We start from the raw sequence: 20,256 nt of genomic DNA on the forward strand, positions 1-20,256 counted from the left end.
CTGCTATTCAATATGATCATGGGTGATCTTGGGCATCAACTTCACCTTCCTGTCTGTTCCTATATTCACAGACAGACCTCACATCTGTCTTGCCTGGCTCTTGGTGGGTTCAATAACAACCTGGGGCTGAAAATTCCAAATTTTACAACCCTTTGAGTGAAGGAGCTTCTCATTTCACTGAGCCCCCATGCCTTAGATGCCCTGGACAGCAGAAGCAATTTCTCAGCAAGGAGAAAGTGAGATCTGCAGACGCTGGACACCAGAGTCAAAAAGTGTGGGGCTGGAAAAGCACAGCAGGTCAGTCAGCATCCCTGAAGAGCAGGAGGGTCGAGCACAAGCTCGTCATCAGCAATCTCTCAGCAATCAACCTACCCAGCCACTTCAGAACCTGGGATGCTTCCCACTCTTCCAAAATCCAGAGAGTAAAGCTGAGAATGAGCACAGGGCCAATTACATGGCTGGGCAAACTATCGTCCCGGGGTGGGAGCTGACCACTTTTGTTGCCCGTTACTGGTTGCGATACTGGAAGGATCCAGCACACGTGCTGGGCAGAGTTCAGCCGGAGGGAGAGGGCTGAGTGACTTGGACAGCAGAAAGTTGTGCACAAGAAGGAACGCTCGCGGACACATCGAGAGGAAGAAAGCCGCCTCTGGTATCGTATGCAAATAGTGCTTGCTGACGTTTGCGATCATGTGCTTTGGCGGATCTGCCCCTGTCGCGGCTTCCCTGTACCTCCAAGCTGGGCTTTGCTACATTTCGCTGCTGGTTACATTGTAGCCAAGAAAGAGTTACAGAGTAGCGGCGGCTCAGCTCCTGGTATCCCCTCAGCGCAGCGGTGGGAGCAGCAGCAGGAGGAGCAGGTAAGGAGATTTTAACCCCCTCTCTCCCTCCTCCCTTCCACACACTGCACCTCAGCCCAGACAGTGAGGAATAAAATGCAACTTAAACATGTCTCCCATGTCGTAAGTAGAGCGAAACATGGCGGCCATGCCTCCCCCCCCCCCCATCTCCTGTCAGCTGTTGTTTTATAAAAAACAAAAAAATGTTTCATATTTTTCAAGGGGGGGGTGTCTGTTTTATTTCCCTTTTATCTTCTCCTGTATTTTCCGGGCAAAGGTTCTTTTTTTTTGCCAGCCGTAGTCTTCTCCCTCTTTCTCCCCCCCCCCCCAAAACAAACAAAGTGGAAAATTTAACAGTGAGTGTATTTTTTTGCGGGAAGCTGTGGCTATGGTGTCGCCGATTTTTGGTTGGCCGCATGAAACAAAATGCGCGATCCGACCAGGGGGCCAAGAGAGCGAGACTGGTGGAGTTTGGGCGGAGATCGGGCGGGGGACTTGGTGGGGAACGGGGTGAGGGGTGCTGTTGGCGTAATCGGCGGGTTTGGCGTTGGGCTTTGGGAGTATGTCCCCAGAGATTGGGCAGGGGCGAGAATTTGGCGGAGATTCGGTGGTGTGTTTTGGGGTGTGTGGCGGTGGTGGGAGAGATTTGGCGCGTTGCTTGGTGATGAAATGAGGGTCTTGGGGCTAATGGTGATGGTGCTAGTTGTTGTGCAGGTAGGGAACTGTTTGCTGTGACCCAATATTCTGTCTTTCCTTTTTGCTTCAAAAATGAATAATACTGATTTGGGCATCAAGGGCCTCGATTGCCCAGAGGTAGGACTTTGGGTGGTCAGTATTTTCTTTTGGACCCATGTACCACCTTCATTTGAAACCTGGAAAGGAGATCAGGCTTTTGTTTGCTAGTGTGCGTGCGTGATTTAAATTTCCCAAACTTCAGTTCAAAGAGACAGCATCCCTTCATGCTCTTACTGTACGTGGTGGCATATAAACAACAATTCCCCCTTCAAAAAAATGAAAACTAGAGTTTACTATTTACGTCTGTATCTCTATTGTAAACATCATCAAATGTGTTCATTGTTGGATAATAAGTTCCATACTTAAAAGCTCAAAGTCTAGTCATTTCTGTCTTTTCTGGTTTGTAACTGTTAGTCACTTATGCATGGTCCTTTGGAATGATTTAAAACCATTTTCTGTTGTATCTGAAAACATGCTGATATGTATGGGTTAATGAAATGAGATCTTATGTCTTTAAAACTTGTTGTCAGGCCTTTTGGCATGTTTGTGCTCAGAAAAAAGAGCAGCGTTCATCAGCCAATGTCGGTAATTTACAAGACTGGTTTTAAAGAATACAGAAACAGAGTTTGTTTTGCCAAGAGTAGGCATACAGAAACAGTTTTAAAATTTACTGACTCCTTCATGAAAACAACAGGTCGTACTGGAAGCAGGGAGTCTTTGTTAGTCTGATAGTATGCAGACTTCTAATTTTTGTAAAAAGAATCATGAATGCCATAGCAATAGAGTACTGTTGTACTTTTCTGTTTATATAGTTGCAAGTTTAAGCAACACAAGATTATTATACAACAATAGTTGCACACAACACAACTAAAGAACAATCAACCAGAACAAAACTATTGTAAAATCATGAATATGCAGGACAAAATCCTGTATCCAGATCACTGTCTCCATATGTGGAGTTTTTTTTATATGGACCATCCCTTCTACCCTGTTATTTGGCAGTGCATAGTAACTCCCCAAGTGCAGGGAGCATTATGTAAATATTAATATTGAATTTGCAATGTTTTCTTGGCCTTTTTGAGCTGCAATCCTGCCAAATTGATTTCTGCTTTTAAGAAAAAGTCCTGCATGGTTTTACAAAATAAAATTAATTTGAAAAATATGTTGTGATCCTTGGTTGCATTTTTGGAAGAGGCCTGAAAACCTTGGAACTGAAGCAGCATGAGGAACAACAGTCAAAAATTTCCCTGGCTTCATTCATTGTGTTTTTACACAGGGATAGATGAAATTCACTGACACCCATGTTACATGAATGAGTTCAAAGTATGACAGGGTGGCTATTTGCAATATGTTGAATTAAGTCTTTGTACACTTTAAATGAAAACAAGCACTTGTTTTTGATGTTGACTGTGAAGGGCCCTCATTGAATATGTTGCCAATGCTTTCAGGCTATGTGTATTTCCACATGATTTAACTAGATGGTACCTCTTATTAAAGGACTGAATTAAGAACATTAATTGAAATTAAGAAGGGTTCAATTAAAAGGCAGACGTGGACAGGCCTAACACTAAGATCCGTATGGAGGAACTTGAAATGCTACTTTTTTTCACATCCACTGTCTTTTTTTTTTGGTGGGGGGTTCTAAAGAAAGAAAAAAATAGTAAGCCAATGAGTGATGAGGCAATCTAACCTAGTGGTCAAGGTAATAGATATAGAAAGTTACTTGAATCAGATGCAAAATACCTAAAACCTTTCTATTTCTAACCTTGTCATGGTAAACAACAGCAAAATCTGGCTTTGTCATTCAGTTGGTAAAAGTACATCCAAAATATGCTTTAATAATTTGTGAACAAAAGTGCATTTTGTGATACAGAGAACTACAGTATTCAAAACACTAAATGTGAAGAGAAGATGTGTACATTTCTACTGCTTTGGTAAAAAATGAGCTTTGCCACTCACATTTGCTCACAACGAGCTAATTATGTGAAAATTATGTCAGGTGAGGATTTCTGGCATGTTACATGTAACAATTGATAATCTGCATATTACAAGCAACCATTCACTTCTGATAAGGGCAATCTGTACTTAAAGTACCCATCTTGTATTTACACTATTTGCAGTTCCTTATCAATTTGTGTGGCAGATAGTGTTAGATTACCAGTTGAACTTGTGCAATGCTTTCCTTAAATTTAATCTATTTTTAAAGAAAAAAATTATTGTTGTCTGTTGGTTTTATTGTTATGATTCTCTACTGTGTTTTTTTTTAATCACTGTCAGTGTTTACTGAAAGAATTTTATTATCAATTGGCTGCGTGTTCACAGGATGAATGTGCCACTGTGTGACATGATTCGGGGTTTAGTTCAGGTTCTGGTTGGAATAAATTTGTAGCTTTCTGGTAGAACAGCAAGGCATCTTGTTATTTACATAACGCATGTTTTACTATCTGTGACTTACATGTTCACTGTTGTTTGGGCAGTATTAGTTGTACCAGATTTTGTAGTGACAAAAATTTTGAATAGTGAAATTGGGGATTATTGTATAAATTCATTTCTGGTTGACTCTTTCTTTTTTTGAAGGAATGGCAAGTGGAATGAACAAAAGCAATGTGCAAGATCATGTGTCCATCTCTTTCGTCATTCCTCACTTGCAGTGTATTTTTTTAAAATTGTGATCAAGTGCTCTTGCAAAAAGAATGTAGCACCTTTCAACTTTTGAAACGTTAATGTTTGTTCTAAAGAAGGCTGCAACATTTGTTTCTTGCTTGTGACTAACGCTCCTTGCTGAAATGGATGAAGTGCATGAATTTAGTGGAACTCAAAAAGGGTTGGGGTGTTGATGCCATTGTTTTGCAAAATTTGGAAATCTGAGATCTGAGGAACAGATTTGTTTTCAGAAATTTGTGACCATTCCAACAACACAGTAAACAGGTTCACAGCTGTTTATCTCTAGATGAAAGCTTGGAGCTGAATTTTCGCTACCTTTTGAAAGATTTCTGTTACTTCTCTCATTATTTCAGCAATTTGATTTGTAGATATTCATTTTAATGTTTTGTATCCAGTGAGATTAAAAATAATGCCATTCCCCTTGCCTTACTTCCTGCACTTTATAAAGATGCTTGTTGGGTGGTTGTCATCACTGTTCTTGGGTTTTCTAAAATATATATTTGCAATATATAAACATACCAATGTTCCTAATGAATAACTGTGAGGATAACTGACTAGTCAGGACAATCTGGATATAGTGTTGTTCTTTGTAAAAGCACATCAGAGTAAGTACATTTCTCACTGTTCGTGCGGCTATAACATTTGAATTAGTTTTATTTTGTTCTTTTGTGTAATAATGGTGTCTTTCTTTATATCTATATTGTAAATTACAAAAGTCAGCATTTAAAAAAAAGCCAGAAGGATCTTTGCAGAGGGTGTGTGATCAAATATCTTGCAGTTTTAGTTTAAAGACTGGAAAACCTTTTCCACTTTTCACTCATTTTTTAAAAAAAACTGTGTACTAGTTTCTCTTTTCCTGCGTGCCCAGTTTAACTAGTTGTTTCGCTGCACTCACTCCATCTCAGCCATAGCCGGCTGTCTTTTTTTTTCCCCCATGTTTTCATGTCAAGCAAAGATGGGGAGGGAAAGAATCCCTCCCTTCGTATTCATTGGCATTACCATGGTCGAATCCTCACCATTAATATCCTGGGAGTCGCTATTGGCCAAAACTTGACCAGGACCAGAAAAACTGGTGACAAAAGGTTAGAGGCTGGGAATTCTTTCCAGTTACACTCAAAAAAGCTTAACGCCATCATCCAGGTCAAAGCAGACTGCTTAATTGGTCTCATGTTGCTACTTTTAAAGAGCTTTTCCATACACCAGTGAAACACCCCAACATATAAGATGCAACGCAGCAAGCCTCCTTCAACACACAACTGCTATCACCTGGAAGCACAAGAGCAGCAGTTGAATGGAAACACCACCAGTCTCCAAGGTACCCCTATTTACACGCCATCCTTACTTAGAAATATATCAGCTGTTCCTTCCTAATTGTTTCAAAATCCTGGAACACACTGCCTAACTGTGTGCCTGCACCAGGTGAACCAGAGCAGTTTAACGGCATCACCTGTTTCTTAAGGGTCAGCAGCAGAAGAAATGCTGGCCTGACCTGTGATGCTTCCATCCTGTGAATGAACACATTTTTAAAAAGTGTCACTGCATCTGTTAAATCCTATCTGCTTGTTGGTTTCACAGCTTTACATCTGCTTAAATTTAGAAAAATATTCTGTGCTACGTTTAACAGTTTCCCTCCAGTCACTCCAGTGCTCAATACAGGAAATGGTTGGGCCTTTGGACACTTCATTCACTCCTTAATTTGTACCAATAAGAACTGTCAACTTCCATTAGTTCTCAAAGATGCTCACTGGGTGTGGAAACCTTTACTGCATAATTTACATAAAGATTATTGGAGATTTAAACTGAAGCCAGAGCCACCCATTAATAAAACATTTAATTGGATTTTTTTTGTCAACAATGTTTTCACAGTTTTGCTAGAGAAGAAAGCCAAAAAGAAATTAAAGTTTGCTGCAATGGAGTTATAATGAAGGCTGATGAATAAGAAGCCTAACATGTATGCTAGGTTGTGAGAGTTCAGCGTTTCAAATTGCAATACATTTCTTGTTGCCTTGACTACCGTCACACTGAAGTTTTGCTGCTAGTGCTTTTATTTTCAGAGTGACATGCTGTGCAATGTTTTAATATCAAGTTGCCTAAATAATGCATTTTGGACAATTTTCTAAGTATTATTCACTCTCCATGTTCTGTGCTGATTACATTGGGCAAGCATGGCCCAAGCTGAACTCTTGTTTCAATAATTTAATGCACTGCAAAGACTTAATACGTTTTAGTTCTTTGAAAGATGGCATTGTGCTCACAAGCTATCCCACAGTTTGCCTTTTTATCACTTTGTATTTCAAATTTATTTTTGCAACCTCATGATATTTTAGACCTTTTACCTACAGGGTTTGTGAAAATTTTGGAACAGAAATTCAAGGACTAATTGTGTTTGTGTTGAGACAGAGATGTAGAAAAGAGTTTTTTTTCCCTGCAGAAATGATGTAAGCACTAAACTATCAAGTCAAGTAGACAACTACTTCTGAAAAATATTCTTGTGACATTTAGAAACCAATTTAATTCTGATAGACCTGTGAATTAGTGAGTTTTTAATGAGGCCTGTTGAGGACGTGGTTACGTAACGGTAATGTTCAAAACAAGAGCTATTTACCACTGATAACTTTAGGTCACAGATATATTTTGGAAATGGACCTCCTTCATGTGTAGCTCATAGTATAAGGACTAATTCATCAAACAATACAATGTATGTATTTTTTTTCTCTTGCTTCTGCTAAGGACGAACTCTGTAATTTGGTCTGACCTATTTTTGTTACAATCTTTCATGGTGTTTGGGTGTCACTGGCATGTGCAGCATTCATTGACCATTCTTTAATTGCCCTTGAGATTGAACTGCTATAATCCATCTGATGCAAGTCCACCAATTCTGCTGTTAAGAAGGGACTGCCAGAATCTTCCACAACACTTAAGGATTTGTAATATCATTTCAAATAAGAATGTTGTGTGGCTTGGAGCAAAATTTGCAGATGGTGTTATTCACACATACTTTTTCCTGATTGATGTTTGCGTTTAGAAATGACTTGCTGCAGTCTGTCATATGGATAGTATGCATTGCTGCCATTGTGCATTGGTGAAAAATGTGAATAATTAAGTTGGTGACTGGGCGCTAATCAAGTGGACTGGTTTGTTTTTGATGGTGTTGAGCTTGTTGATGGCATTACATCCATTCAGGCAAGTGCACGGTATTTTATCTCACTCTAGTGTTGTGCCTTTTAGACTGTGGACAGGCTTTCAGGAATTAGGATGAGAGTTATTTGCCATTTGAATTCCCAGCCTCCCCTTCTGCTCCTGCATATGATTAGCCCAGTTCAGTTTATGGTCAAGAATAATCTCCAGGATGTCAATGGTGGGGAATTCGGCCGTAGTGTACTGCTATTGACTATCAAGTGAAGGTGGTTGGATTCTCTCTCAGTGGAAATGATGTACAAATTTAACTTCATTCATCAGCCAAGCTTGAATGCTGCATCTCGACATAGACGAGGCCAATACCTAATGAGTTACAAATGGTGCTAATCACTGCACAATCATCAGCAAATATACCCAGTTCAGACATTATTTTTGAGGGTAGAATCATTTTACAAGCTGAAAATGGTTGAGTCTCAAACACTACCCTTGTGGATTAATTTGGAAAGCATCTTTGACGTAATCATCTTCAACAATGGTGAAATTTTAATAAGTACCCATGTTCCGATCCACCCATGGTTCAGCTGATAAAGAAACACATGGCACAGGTTTTTAGCAGGATCTGGATGACAACCCAATTTAGCTGGAAAGTATCAGGTAATGGAGCAGACTGCATGGCCTAATTCTTTTCCTCTATCTTATGCCCTATGGTCTTTTGTCTCCAAGCACTAAAGTAATGATCATCTTTGAAAAGAAGAAACCCAGTCATCTCCCCCAATAATCAGTCGAACAGTTATCACCAACATCCACCAACCTTGTCTCAAGTGGTTAGAGGAGGAGGAGGGGTGTGGGGGGGGAGATGAAAAACAAACTGTCTTTATACAACAATATTGTTTAAAAAAAAATTATAAACAAAATTCTATGAAACAGACTGATTTTAGAGGTCAGAAATTAACCTATTCTCATTGAATTATGCCACGATCATTTCACTCCACTTCTTGGGCATCTGGCATCTTGGTTGAATGACACTCATTTCAAAGACAGTACAATTAATTTAGTTTATTCTGTCAAATTCTGTAACCAACATAGTTCAGACTAAGATTTTATACTTGGTTATAAATGACTCTTTAAGATAATGCAAGTTGTCATAGTTATTAAAGGATAAACCAAACAGAGAACAGCCAGGGAATTCCTAGAGGCATGGTACTCATCCACAGATTCGATCAATAAGCACATCGACCTGGACCCAATATACCAACCACTGCAACGGACAGCTGGAACTGACCACTGGAAGCGGCAGATTCAAACCACTATAAATGCCAGAGGAAACATCACAGAAGCGCTTCACAGGAGGCTCTCAAGCACTGAGGATGTCACCAAGACAGGGGACGAAACGTCTGTAACGCAAATTCCCAGCTCAGCGAACAGAACCACAACGTTTTATAAGTATGATTGAGGAGTTAAGTTTTTCAATGCAGATATATTAAGGAAAAATGTGGTATTTCAGAAGAACAAAGAGATATTCTAGCATTATGCTATAAATTGTGCTGTTAAGAAGATATGGCTCTTTCTATATATTCGTCTCAAATTATCCAGCAACACTGCGTCACTCAAAAAATTATATTTGCAAAGTCTGCTTTTATATGTAACTTTTTAAAATTTAATAAAATGTGCCAAGGAGCATTGTAAAACACCATTTTATTACAGCTGACCAAAAGCTGTTCAAACAGGTCAGGTAAAGGAGGGCCCTAAAATAGAAGAGAAAGAAATGAGAGGGGGAATTGCAGAGCGTTGCATGCACCTGAACTGGTTAAACTCAATGATTTTCAAACCAGTGTTGGGGGAATGTGGGCATCTGAGTGGTGTGGGACTGGTGGGACAAGAGTTGGCTGAGACCTCAGTGAATTGAGAACCCCGAAGGAAAGTTTGAAATAGATTAGTTGCTCAGCTGGGAGCCAGTGTAGATCAGTGAGCAGAAGGATGAGTAAGAGTATGCAAGTTAAACACTGTCTTTGACTTGAAGTTTAGGTTAGGTTCCCTACAGTGTGGAAACAGGCCCTTTGGCCCAACAAGTCCACACCAACTCTGAAGAGTAACCCATCCAGACCCATTTCCCTCTGACTAATGAACCTAACACTATGGGCAATTTAGCATGGCCAATTCACCTGACCTGCACATCACTGGATTGTGGGAGGAAACTGGACAACCCGGAGGAAGCCAACACAGGTATGGGGAGAATGTGCCCATGTTTACAGAGAACAGAGTGTAGGAGTCTACCCTGGAGTGCATTGGACTAGTTAAACATGAAGTTACCAAAGCATGGATGTGGATTCCAATGACAGGTACACTGGGGAAAGGACAGTGTCTGTATCAGCAGTGTTACAGAGATGGAAACTGGTGACCAGTTTAACTGAAAAATGCAATGTATTTTGATGCATGTTATGGGGGTGTTGATAACCAACATAAGGATGTTAGTACGTTGTAGAAATAGTTTGAGTTACAAACATGTAAAATTTGCAGACTGATTTACAGAAATTTAAAAATTAATATTGGAAGGTTGAGTTTCCCTGAAGTTCTCTGTAGGTGGTTGGGGAGAAAAGAAGCTTTATTTGAGAAGCATGTAAAACATTTATTATGTCAAGTGGTATGAGAGAATCTGAGGTGGTGTGTGTCTATAAATCTTCATTAATATTAAGCTTCCATTTCAGAGAAATTAAATGTTTTAAGTCGGGATGGGGAATGAATAGAGAAGAGTGACATCCATCTCAATACACCTAACAGCGTCATAGATTCACACAGCATGGAAACAGACTCTTTGGTCTAACCAGTCCCTGTGCATATAGTCCCAAACTAAACTAGCCCAACTGCCTGCTCCTAGCCCACATACCTCCAAAATTTTCCTATTCTTGTATCTATCCAAATGCCTTTTAAGTAAGGTCCTGAGGAGTGTTGCCGAACAGAGACACCTTGGAGTGCAGGTTCATAGTTCCTTGAAAGTGAAATCACAGGTAGACAGGTAGTGAAGAAAGCATTTGGTATGCTGGCTTTCATTGTTCAGTGCATTGTGTATAGGAATTGGGAGGTCATGTTGCAGCTGCACAGGACAATGGTTAGGACACCTCTCTTCCTCCTCTTCCCCTCCCCTTCCCCTTCCCTTCCCCGTCCCCTTCCCCTTCCCCTTCCCTTCCCCTTCCCCTTCCCCTTCCCCTTCCCCTTTCCCCCTTCCCCTTCCCCTTCCCCTTTCCCCTTGTCCCCTTCCCCCTTCCCCTTCCCCCTTTTCCCCTTCCCCCTTTCCCCTTCCCCTTCCCTTCCCCTTCCTTCCCCTTCCCCTTCCCCTTCCCTCCCTTCCCCTTCCCCTTCCCCTTCCCCTCCCCTCCCCCTTCCCCTTCCCCTTCCCCTTCCCCTTCCCCTCCCTTCCCCTTCCCCTTCCCCTTCCCCTTCCCCTCCCTCCTTCCCCTCCCCTCCCCTCCCCTTCCCCTCCCCCCCTTCCCTTCCCCCCCCCTTCCCTTCCCCCCCCCTCCCCTTCCCTTCCCCCCCCTCCCCTTCCCCCCTCCCTTCCCTTCCCTTCCCCCCCTTCCCTTCCCCCCTTCCCTTCCTCCACTCCCCTTCCCCCCCCCACTCCCTTCCCCCCCCTTCCCTTCCTCCCCTTCCCTCCCTCCACTCCCCTCCCCCCCCCACTCCTCCCCTTCCCCCCCCACTCCCCTTCCCCCCCCCACTCCCTTCCCCCCCACTCCCTCCCCCCCCACTCCCCTCCCCCCCCCCCCACCCCCTCCCCCCCCCCACTCCCCCTCCCCCCCCCACTCCCCTCCCCCCCTCCCCTCCTCTTCTCCTTCCCCCTCCTCTTCTCCTCCTCTTCCCCCTCCCCCTCCCCCCCTCCTCTTCCCCTCCCCCTCCTCTTCCCCTCTTCCCCCTCCCCCTCTTCCCCCCTCCCCCCTCTTCCCCCTCCCCCTCTTCCCCCTCCCCCTCCTCTTCCCCCTCCCCCTCCTCTTCCCCTCCCCCTCCTCTTCCCCCCTCCCCCCTCCTCTTCCCCCTCCCCCCCTCTTCCCCTTCCCCCCACCCCTCCTCTTCCCCTCCTCTTGCCCCCCTTCCCTCCCCTTCCCCCCACCCCTCCCCTCCTCTTCACTTCCCCCCCTTCCCCTTCCTCCCCCTCCCCATCTTCCCCCCTCCTCTTCCCCCTCCCCTTCCCCCCTTCACCCCCTTCCTCCCTCTCCCCCTTCCTCCCCTTCCTCCGCTCTCCCACCTCTTCCCCCCCTCCCCCCCCCTTCCCCCCCCCTCTTCCCCCCCTTCCCCCCCTCCCCTTCCCCCCTCCCTCTTCCCCCCCCTCCCCTCTTCCCTTCCCCCCCTCCCCTCTCCCCTCCCCCCCTCCCCTCTTCCCCCCCCTCCCCTCTTCCCCCTCCCCTCTTCCCCCTCCTCTCTTCCCCCTTCCCCCTCACCCCCCCTCCCCCCTCCCCCACTCCTCTCTTTCCCCTCCCCCCTCCCCCTCCCCTCTTTCCCCCTCCCCCCCTCCCCTCTTCCCCCCTCCCCCTCCTCTCTTTCCCCCCCCCCCCTCCTCTCTTTCCCCCTCCCCCCTCCTCTCTTTCCCCCTCCCCCCTCCCTCTTCCCCCTCCCTCTTCCCCCTCCCTCTTCCCCTCCCTCTTCCCCCCTCCCTCTTCCCCCCCCCCTCTTCCCCCCCCTTCCCCCCTTCCCCCTCCCCCCTTCCCTCTTCCCCTCCTCCTCCTCCCCCTACACCCTCCTCTCCTTCCCCCCCTCTCTCTTTCCCTCCTCCCTTCCCCTCCTCCCTTCCCCCTCCCCCTCCCCCTCTTCCCCCCCCTCCCCCCTTCCTTCCCCTCCCCTCCCCCTCTTCCTCTCCCCCCTCCCCCTCTTCCTCCCCCCTCCCCCTCTTCCTCCCCCCCTCCCCCTCTTCCTCCCCCCCTCCCCCTCTCCCTTCCCTTCCTCCCCTCTCCCCCCCCCTCCCCCTCTCCCTTCCCTTCCCTTCCTCCCCCCTCCCCCTCTCCCCCCTCCCCCCCCCCCCTCCCCCTCTCCCCCCCCCCTCCCCTCCCCTCCCCCCCCTCTCCCCCCCCCCCCCTCCCCCTCTCCTTCCCCCCTCCCCCCTCCCCCTCCCCCTCTTCCTTCCCCCCTCCCCCCTCCCCCTCTTCCTTCCCCCCTCCCCCCCCTCCCCCTCTTCCTTCCCCCCTCCCCCCCTCCCCCTCTTCCTTCCCTCCCTCCCCCCTCCCCCTCTTCCTTCCCCCCTCCCCTCTCCCCCCCCCCCTCCCCTCTCCCCCCCCCCCTCTTCCCTCCCCCCCCCCTCCCCCCCTTCCTTCCCCCCTCCCCCTCCCCCTCCCCCCCCTCCCCCTCTCCCCCTCCCCCTCCCCCCCTTCCCCCCTTCTTCCCCCCTCCCCCTCTCCCCCCTCTCACCCCCCCCCTCTCCCCCTCTCCCCCCCCTTCCTTCCCCCCCCCTCTCCCCCTCTCCCCCCTCTCCCCCCCTTCCTTCCCTCCCCTCCCCCCTCCCCCTCTCCCCCCTCTCCCCCCCCCCCCTCTCCCCCCCCTCTCCCCCTCTCCCCCCCTTCTTCCCCCCTCCCCTCTCCCCCCCCCCCCCCTCCCTCTCTCCCCCCTCTCCCCCCTTCCCCCCCCTCCCCCTCTTCCTTCCCCCCTCCCCCTCTTCCTTCCCCCCTCCCCCCCCCCTTCCCCCCCCTCTCCCCTCTCCCCCCCTTCCTTCCCCCCTCCCCCTCTTCCTTCCCCCCCTCCCCCTCTTCCCTTCCCCCTCTCCCCTCTTCCCCCCTTCCTTCCCCCCCTCCCCCTCTTCCTTCCCCCCCTCCCCCCTTCCTTCCCCCCCTCCCCCTCTTCCTTCCCCCCCCTCCCCCCTCTTCTCCCCCCCCCCCCCTCCCCCTCTTCCTTCCCCCCTCCCCCTCTTCCTTCCCCCCCCTCTCCCCCTCCCCCCCTTCTTTCCCCCCTCCCCCTCTTCCCCCCTCCCCCTCTTCCTTCCCCCCCTCCCCCTCTTCCTTCCCCCCCTCCCCTCTTCCTTCCCCCCCTCCCCCTCTTCCTTCCCCTCCCCTCCCCCTCTTCCTTCCCCCCCTCTTCCTTCCCCCCTCCCCCCTCTTCCCCCTCCCCCCTCCTCCCCCTCCCCCCCTCCCCTCTTCCCCCTCTTCCCCCCCCCTCCCCCCTCCACCCTCTTCCCCCTCCCCCCTCTTCCCCCTCCCCCCCTCCCCTCCCCTCTTCCCCCTCTTCCCCTCCCCTCTTCCCCCTCTTCCCTCCCCCTCCCCTCTTCCCCCCCCCCCCCCTTTCCCCTCCCCCCTCCCCTCTTCCCCCCCCCTCCCCTCTTCCCCCCCCCCTCCCCTCTTCCCCCCCCCCTCCCCTCTTCCCCCTCTTCCCCCCCCCCTCCCCTCTTCCCCCTCTTCCCCCTCCCTCCCTCCCTCCCCCTCCCCTCTTCCCCCTCTTCCCCCTCTTCCCCCTCCCCTCTTCCCCCTCCCCTCTTCCCCTCCCCTCTTCCCCCTCTTCCCCCTCCCCCCCCCCTCCCCCCCCTCTTCCCCCTCCCCTCCCCTCTTCCCCCTCCCCCTCCCCTCTTCCCCCTCCCCCTCCCCTCTTCCCCCTCCCCCTCCCCTCTTCCCCCTCCCCTCTTCCCCCTCCCCTCTTCCCCCTCCCCTCTTCCCCCTCCCCTCTTCCCCCTCTGCCTTTTTGCGCCCAAAAAGTTCCCGAAAGGGCTGGTTCAAACGTTCACCATTGATGTTGCTACATGTGGGTGTCAAATGAAATGCATCAGCAGGAGGTAAATGAAGTGGTAATATGATTAATCCCCCGTGGCCTGACTGATTAGCCTCAAGAGGTTCAAAGGCCTGCTGCCTTTCTTATCCCTGAATTGTCCTGCTTACTCTGTTGCCAAAAGACTAGAAGGATACAAATAAGAAGCAGCCATTAAAAGTATACTTTTAGCATAGAGAGAAAACAATTGGCATAAGAATTCTAATTTATAATCACTCTTCTTACAACCATGACAGTTTGAGGGATGGAGCAGCTTGTAACCAAAAAGAATACTTTGTCATGCGTGACCTTTTGCATAGTAACAGAATGTTCTGTGTCTTCAACAGTGGTGCGTGTTTCAATAATTTACAGATGTGTGCTTACTTTCAACAAGAGGGACATCTGTTTCTGATACAGATTGTCAGGGATCAATCAGTAATTAAGTGTGTACCAGAGATACTAATTGGATAAATACAAAACAATGAAGGAGATTTTCTAGTCAGAATGGTTATGGCACACAATCTCTAGTTAAATTTTATAGCTTTGACATCTATAATGTGTTCTATTTCCAGCTCCATAACAGTGCTCATCTTCACTCCTGCCCAGTTGTTCAGCTGCTAAAACCCGCATCCATAGCTTTGTTAACTCTGGACTTGACTATCCTAATACACTCCTGACTGCGCACTTGAAATCATCCAAAAATCTGATGTCCTAACTTACATCAAATGCTGTTTGTCCATTTGCCCTCTGCGCACTGGCCTAGCATAGATAAGTGTATATGTTGATGCTTTGAAAAGTACTCCCAACATAGGTATCAACTAATGTGCAGGTTAAAAGCACTGAATCAGTGGTGTTTGTACAGGAGGATCCATTCCTGTTCATTGGTCACCAGGTGTTCGCTACTTCCCATCCGGTTTCTGGGCAATGTCATTCATATTGCCTACTTGATCCTTTATGCTAAATTCTAAGGCACATGCAACCATATGTATATCTGTGAGATTAAATTGGTTAAGGGGTGAGTAAGTTAGACAGTGAGTAAATGCTTAAATATGTATTTTGATTGAGGAAATATAATACACAGTGATATAAAGTACATCGGCTCTTGGTTGAATAGTGCATTAATTTGAATTCTTTATCTTTGCATTCTCATAACCTCCCTGGCCTTTGGTCCTTGATAACTCTTTAAACCCCTTCAAATTTTCAATCCTTTTGTGCTCTTCTAATTTTGGAATCTTAAGCATCCTTGATTTTAATTGATCCGCTATTGGCGTCTTCAGTTGTCTGGGCCAACACTCTGGAGTTCCCTACCTGAACCACCCTCTGTCTCTACTGCTTTCTCCCTTAAGACACTCCTTAAAGCCTATCTCTTTAAAACCTACCAGGCTTTGGGAGGTTATCTGGTTTAATATTGTCTTTTATTTCTCAATGTCATTATCTATTTTGTAATGTCTCTGTGAAATCTTTGAAATGTCTTATTGCTTTAAAGGTGCTACATAAATGTAAGTTGCAGTAAACTTGGAACTGTTGCCTGAAATGAAGCTTTTCACATAAGCAGTACCAATGCTCTTAAGCATTTCTAGATAGGAAAGGAACCAAAGTCCATTTCAATATTTGAAATGTGAAGCCGACCCTTTGAAAGGTACCATTGTGCCTCTTGGTCACAGATTCTTTAATTATAAGCCTGACAACGTTTTCTTCTATGTGTATGTCCTTTTATTGTGGGTGGAATAATTTATTTCCTGTTTTAGTGTTTCTTAACTGCAATGTCATTTCTTTTTAAACAGTGCAAATAAAAATAGCAGCAAAACATCAGGTTGAGGTTGTTAAATGTTGAAGCAGCTGCTGAGCTGATGTTGAAACTGTGTAGTAATGAACTCTCTGTTCCCTAGTGAGAATATGAGCTATTTAATTGGTGGGTTTATTGAAATTGTCATGAATTTAAATGGTTACTAGGTTGAAACTGACTAAATAGTTTGATACAATTTAAATTTCAATTGACATGCCAGTTTTAGTTCTGTCTGTTCCCATTGACTAATGAATAGTTTAGCATTTGCCCTATGATGGCAGGCAAATGGTAGGATGAGATACTTGAGAGAAAACTGTCAATTTATTCATCTTTGCACTTTAAAATCTCAAAGCCAAATACTCATAATCTTTAGTTCTGAAGTACAGTGACTCAACCTAAAATGTTAACTCTGATTTCTCTCCACAGATGCTGTCAGAGATACTGAGATTTTCCAGCAATTTCTAATTTTGTTTTCATTCATCGTGTCATAATTGCTATTTCTTGAAGAGACAATTGCAGTCCAAATTTTGTTTGCCTATTAGTAGTTAACCTGATTTGGTTCAGGGCATGAAGTGGCTTGTCAGTAATCTTTAATTAACACGTACACACTTGGCATGCGCACACACAAAAATCAGATTTTAGTTTGTTATTTTTCCAATCATTCTTAAATCCAGTAATGTTGCAAATGAATTGTTACTAAATGCAAATACATTATCACCAAATATGAATTTATCTTGTATTTTGATTTTTAATATAGTTGTAACATCCCAGTTAGAACATTTAACGAAATTAATTACTTCTCATTTTTTTAAGAGGGTTGATTTTTCCCAGGCTTTGTAGATTAATTGCAAAGCCATTTTTAAACAGCCTCCTTGTTAGGGATTGGTATCACTTACGGTCAGTGAGTTTCAAAGAGATTTGAGGTGGAAGTCCAGATATGTCATAATTTTAAGTACCTGTTCATGATATTTCAACCAAAGAGACTAATTGAATACTGACCAGAGAACTTAAATGAGGGGTAGAAGTAATGTTTCAGCTTTGGCTAAAAAACCTTAGTCTTAGGTGTAAAGGTATCAAAGCACATGAGGAAACGGTCGCACGTGGACTAAGGTTGAAGATCAGCCATAATCTTATTGAATGATATAAGATTTTACTGCACACTTAGACCTGTTGGTGATTCAGACTTCTCTGTAATAAACCAAATCAGTTAAACATATTCTGAAAGGTTCTCGCCAATATTCTCCCCTTCATTCTTCTTCTAAAAAAGTTGCCAATTTGCATCTTAACTAGGGTTGAAATCCAGTAGTATATGAATGCTGTCCTTATTAATAAGACCATAAAGAGGAACAGGAATAGGCTGTGCTGCCATTGAATATGATCATGGGTAATCTGACATACCTCTCATCCATTTTCCTGCTCTTCCCCTATAACCCTTGATTCTTCTGATCAAGAACCTATCTATCTCTTCCTGAAATATACACAAGGACTGTGCCCCCACAGTTCTCTCTAGCAAGGAGTTTTAAAGGCACTTAACCCTATGAGCAATGAAATTCTTCCTCATCTCAGTCTTAAATTGGGGCACTTTATTCTGAGGTGGAAGTGGGTACTGCAGATACTGGAGATTAGAGTCAAGATTAGAGTGGTGCTGGAAAAGCACAGCAGGTCAGGCAGCATCTGAGGAGCCCGAAATATTGATTTTTTGTTTCTCTCTCTTGCAATAGCCCTTCATCAAGATATTCCTAAACATCGATTTTCCTGCCCCTCAGATGCTGCCTGACCTGCTGTGCTTTTCTAGCACCACTCTAGTCTTGGCACTTTATTCAGAGACTATGTCCTGTGTTCCTAGACTCTCCCATGAGTGTAAACATCCTCTCAGCATTTATGTTGTCCAGTCCCTTAAGAATCCTTTAGGTTTCATTGAGAGAGAATCTTCTTAACTCCAGTGAATAGAGTTCCAACCAGTTTAGCCTTTGCTCACAAGGCAATCCCTCCATACCAGAGATTATCTTTCCTTTCAACTGCCTCCATTGAAATGATTTCTTCCCTTTTAAATAGGCGGAGCAGAACTGCTCTCAGTAATCCAGATATGATCTTCGCCAGCAGCTTGCAAAGTTGCACTAAGACTCCCTACTGTTATATTCCAACCCCTTTGAAATAAGGACCAATATTCCATTAGCCTTCCTGATTACCTGCTGCACCTATGTGCTACCTGTGTGTTTTAGGTACAAGTACCCTGAAGTTCCTTTTGTGTTGCAGCTTTTCTGCAGTTTTTATCCATTTCCTTTTTGTTCTCCCTTCAACAATGCACATTATATTACAACTTTTTGCCAATTTATTTAACTAGTTAATATCATTTTGTAAGCTGTTTGTATCCCTGCAACAACCTGCTTTTCCATCTATTTCAGTATCGTCTGCAAATTTGTCTACAACACATGCATTTCCTTCCTGTGAGTCATTAATATATATTGTAAGCAATGTGGTCCCAGAACTGATCCTTGTGGAACCCCACTGGCCACAGGTCACAGACCTGCCCCTTCTTCCAATTCGTTTGCTGCCCATGAATCAATTCTTTATCCATGTCACTCACCACTTATTATGGGCCTTGATGTTAGAGAGTTAGGTTGATTATTAAATCTGAATCTGCCTTGCAACTTTTCAATGGCTAAATGAGGATGACAACAGTAACTGTATTTTCCTTCTAACACTCCAGGTGATAGTAAGACGACAAGCAATCTGTCGAGAGATAAGTCAAGAGTAGACTATACGTTTACATGAAACATCCTGGACATTCTGAATAACCATTTAACTCTTCAGCTACATCCCTACCTGTGTTTTGATAGGATTGGATCAGCAGGTCTAAATATTAAGTGCCGGAGTAGTAAAGTGCGTGGCTTCGGTTAGGTACAGAGAACTGTATGAAGAAAGGAATCTCAAAATGTCTTTTTCTATGTTAAAGCAATAAAATTCTGCATATTACAAGATAATATTAGTGGTACACACTATTATTCGAACCTGAAGTCTTGATGCATATTTCTATCCATTCCACCCTATCTTCCTATTTTCCTTTGACTTTCGTAAAAACTATTCATTATGAATCTGTGTAGCTGAACTATACCAACACACCAAAAAAAAATTGGCTTTTTTGGGCTTCACTCATCATCAAAGACATGCTTCACCTGACTTCAGTGGAAGAGGTCAGTGAGAGAAGGGGAAGAACCTATGCACGCAAACACTCCAAATAGAAGCTTCAATCTCTCTTCTTAGGGTAAGTGGGATTGGCTACCCTGCACAGGACGAATACAGCACAGGCCAATAATCCACACTAGCTGCCTGCCTACTGACAATAGTTTTTGGATTAGTGGTGCTAGAAGAGCACAGCAGTTCAGGCAGCATCCGAGGAGCAGTAAAATCAATGTTTCGGGCAAAAGCCCTTCATCAGGAATAAAGCAATAGTTACAAACTGACAATAGTTACATAGCGGGGCAGGAATTAGAGGTTATGCTAAAGAGCAACTGTTAATTTTATTCCCCAAGTGAGTATAACCATTTGGCTGTATCACTGGCTTTGTCTGTACACTGCAGTTACACTTCAAAGTGCCAGTTGTTCATCTGTGCTCTCCCAGCTCACCATGACTTTCTCCCTGCCCTTGGCAGAAATTGTCTGATTTTGCTGAAATTATTGAGTTCTGACTCAAATCAGTTTTGTATTACACGTTAAGCAATTTAGTAAAACCAGTCAGCCAGTTTGCTGTAGGTGGTTGGCCTTTCAAAAATGACTAGACTATTGGTACTAATAATGTTCAAGGCTGCTTACTGATTTACAATGTATACAAGCTTGGAATTCAATCCCCCGGTAGAATGCTTTAAAATTTGATTTTTTTTTGTAATTAGAAATATAAGGTTGGTGTGTTCAGTCGCCATATTGATGCTTCTGGTAGTGAATTGCATTTTAAATGCCCAAAACAAGGAGTAATTAATGTTCTGAAATTTAGAAAATATTTTGGTTGCTCACTGTCGTGATCAGGTTACATTTTTCAAACAATATCTTTATTATAGGCCTGATTAATGAAGACATCAGATCTTTTGCTATTCTGGCAGCACCTGAATTTTATGTATTTGAAAATACAGAAGTAAATACATAGATGTTAATGGAATAGTGTAGGTTAGATGGGCATCAGATTGGTTTCACAGGATGGTGCAACATCAAGGGCTGAAGGGTCTTTACTGCACTGTAATGTTCTGTGTGTTCTACTGTCATGTGCTTAAGGTGCTAGTTCTAAAATTTTGGGTTGAATCTTGATTTGTTTTTAGGTCCTAGTTGCCATGGGTTTTTGCAGTGTTTCATGCCACAAGGTCCTATGGGTGCCTCCCTATATTTTACTAA

The 20,256-nt window shown here is 45.2% G+C and overlaps 1 protein-coding gene across 5 annotated transcripts in view; it reads left to right on the plus strand.

The window, feature by feature from the left end:
* The first annotated feature begins 714 nt into the window (after nt 1–714).
* The window catches only part of LOC132813017 (zinc fingers and homeoboxes protein 2-like), a 101,146-nt gene continuing 81,604 nt past the window's right edge, over nt 715–20,256 (plus strand). For all 5 annotated transcript variants that reach the window (XM_060823053.1, XM_060823050.1, XM_060823051.1 and 2 more), the window contains exon 1: nt 715–860. The gene's annotated coding sequence lies outside the window, so the exon portion shown is untranslated. The remainder of the gene's footprint in view (nt 861–20,256) is intronic.

This window comes from Hemiscyllium ocellatum, chromosome 4 (genome assembly GCF_020745735.1).
Source record: "Hemiscyllium ocellatum isolate sHemOce1 chromosome 4, sHemOce1.pat.X.cur, whole genome shotgun sequence".
Taxonomy (NCBI): domain Eukaryota; kingdom Metazoa; phylum Chordata; class Chondrichthyes; order Orectolobiformes; family Hemiscylliidae; genus Hemiscyllium; species Hemiscyllium ocellatum.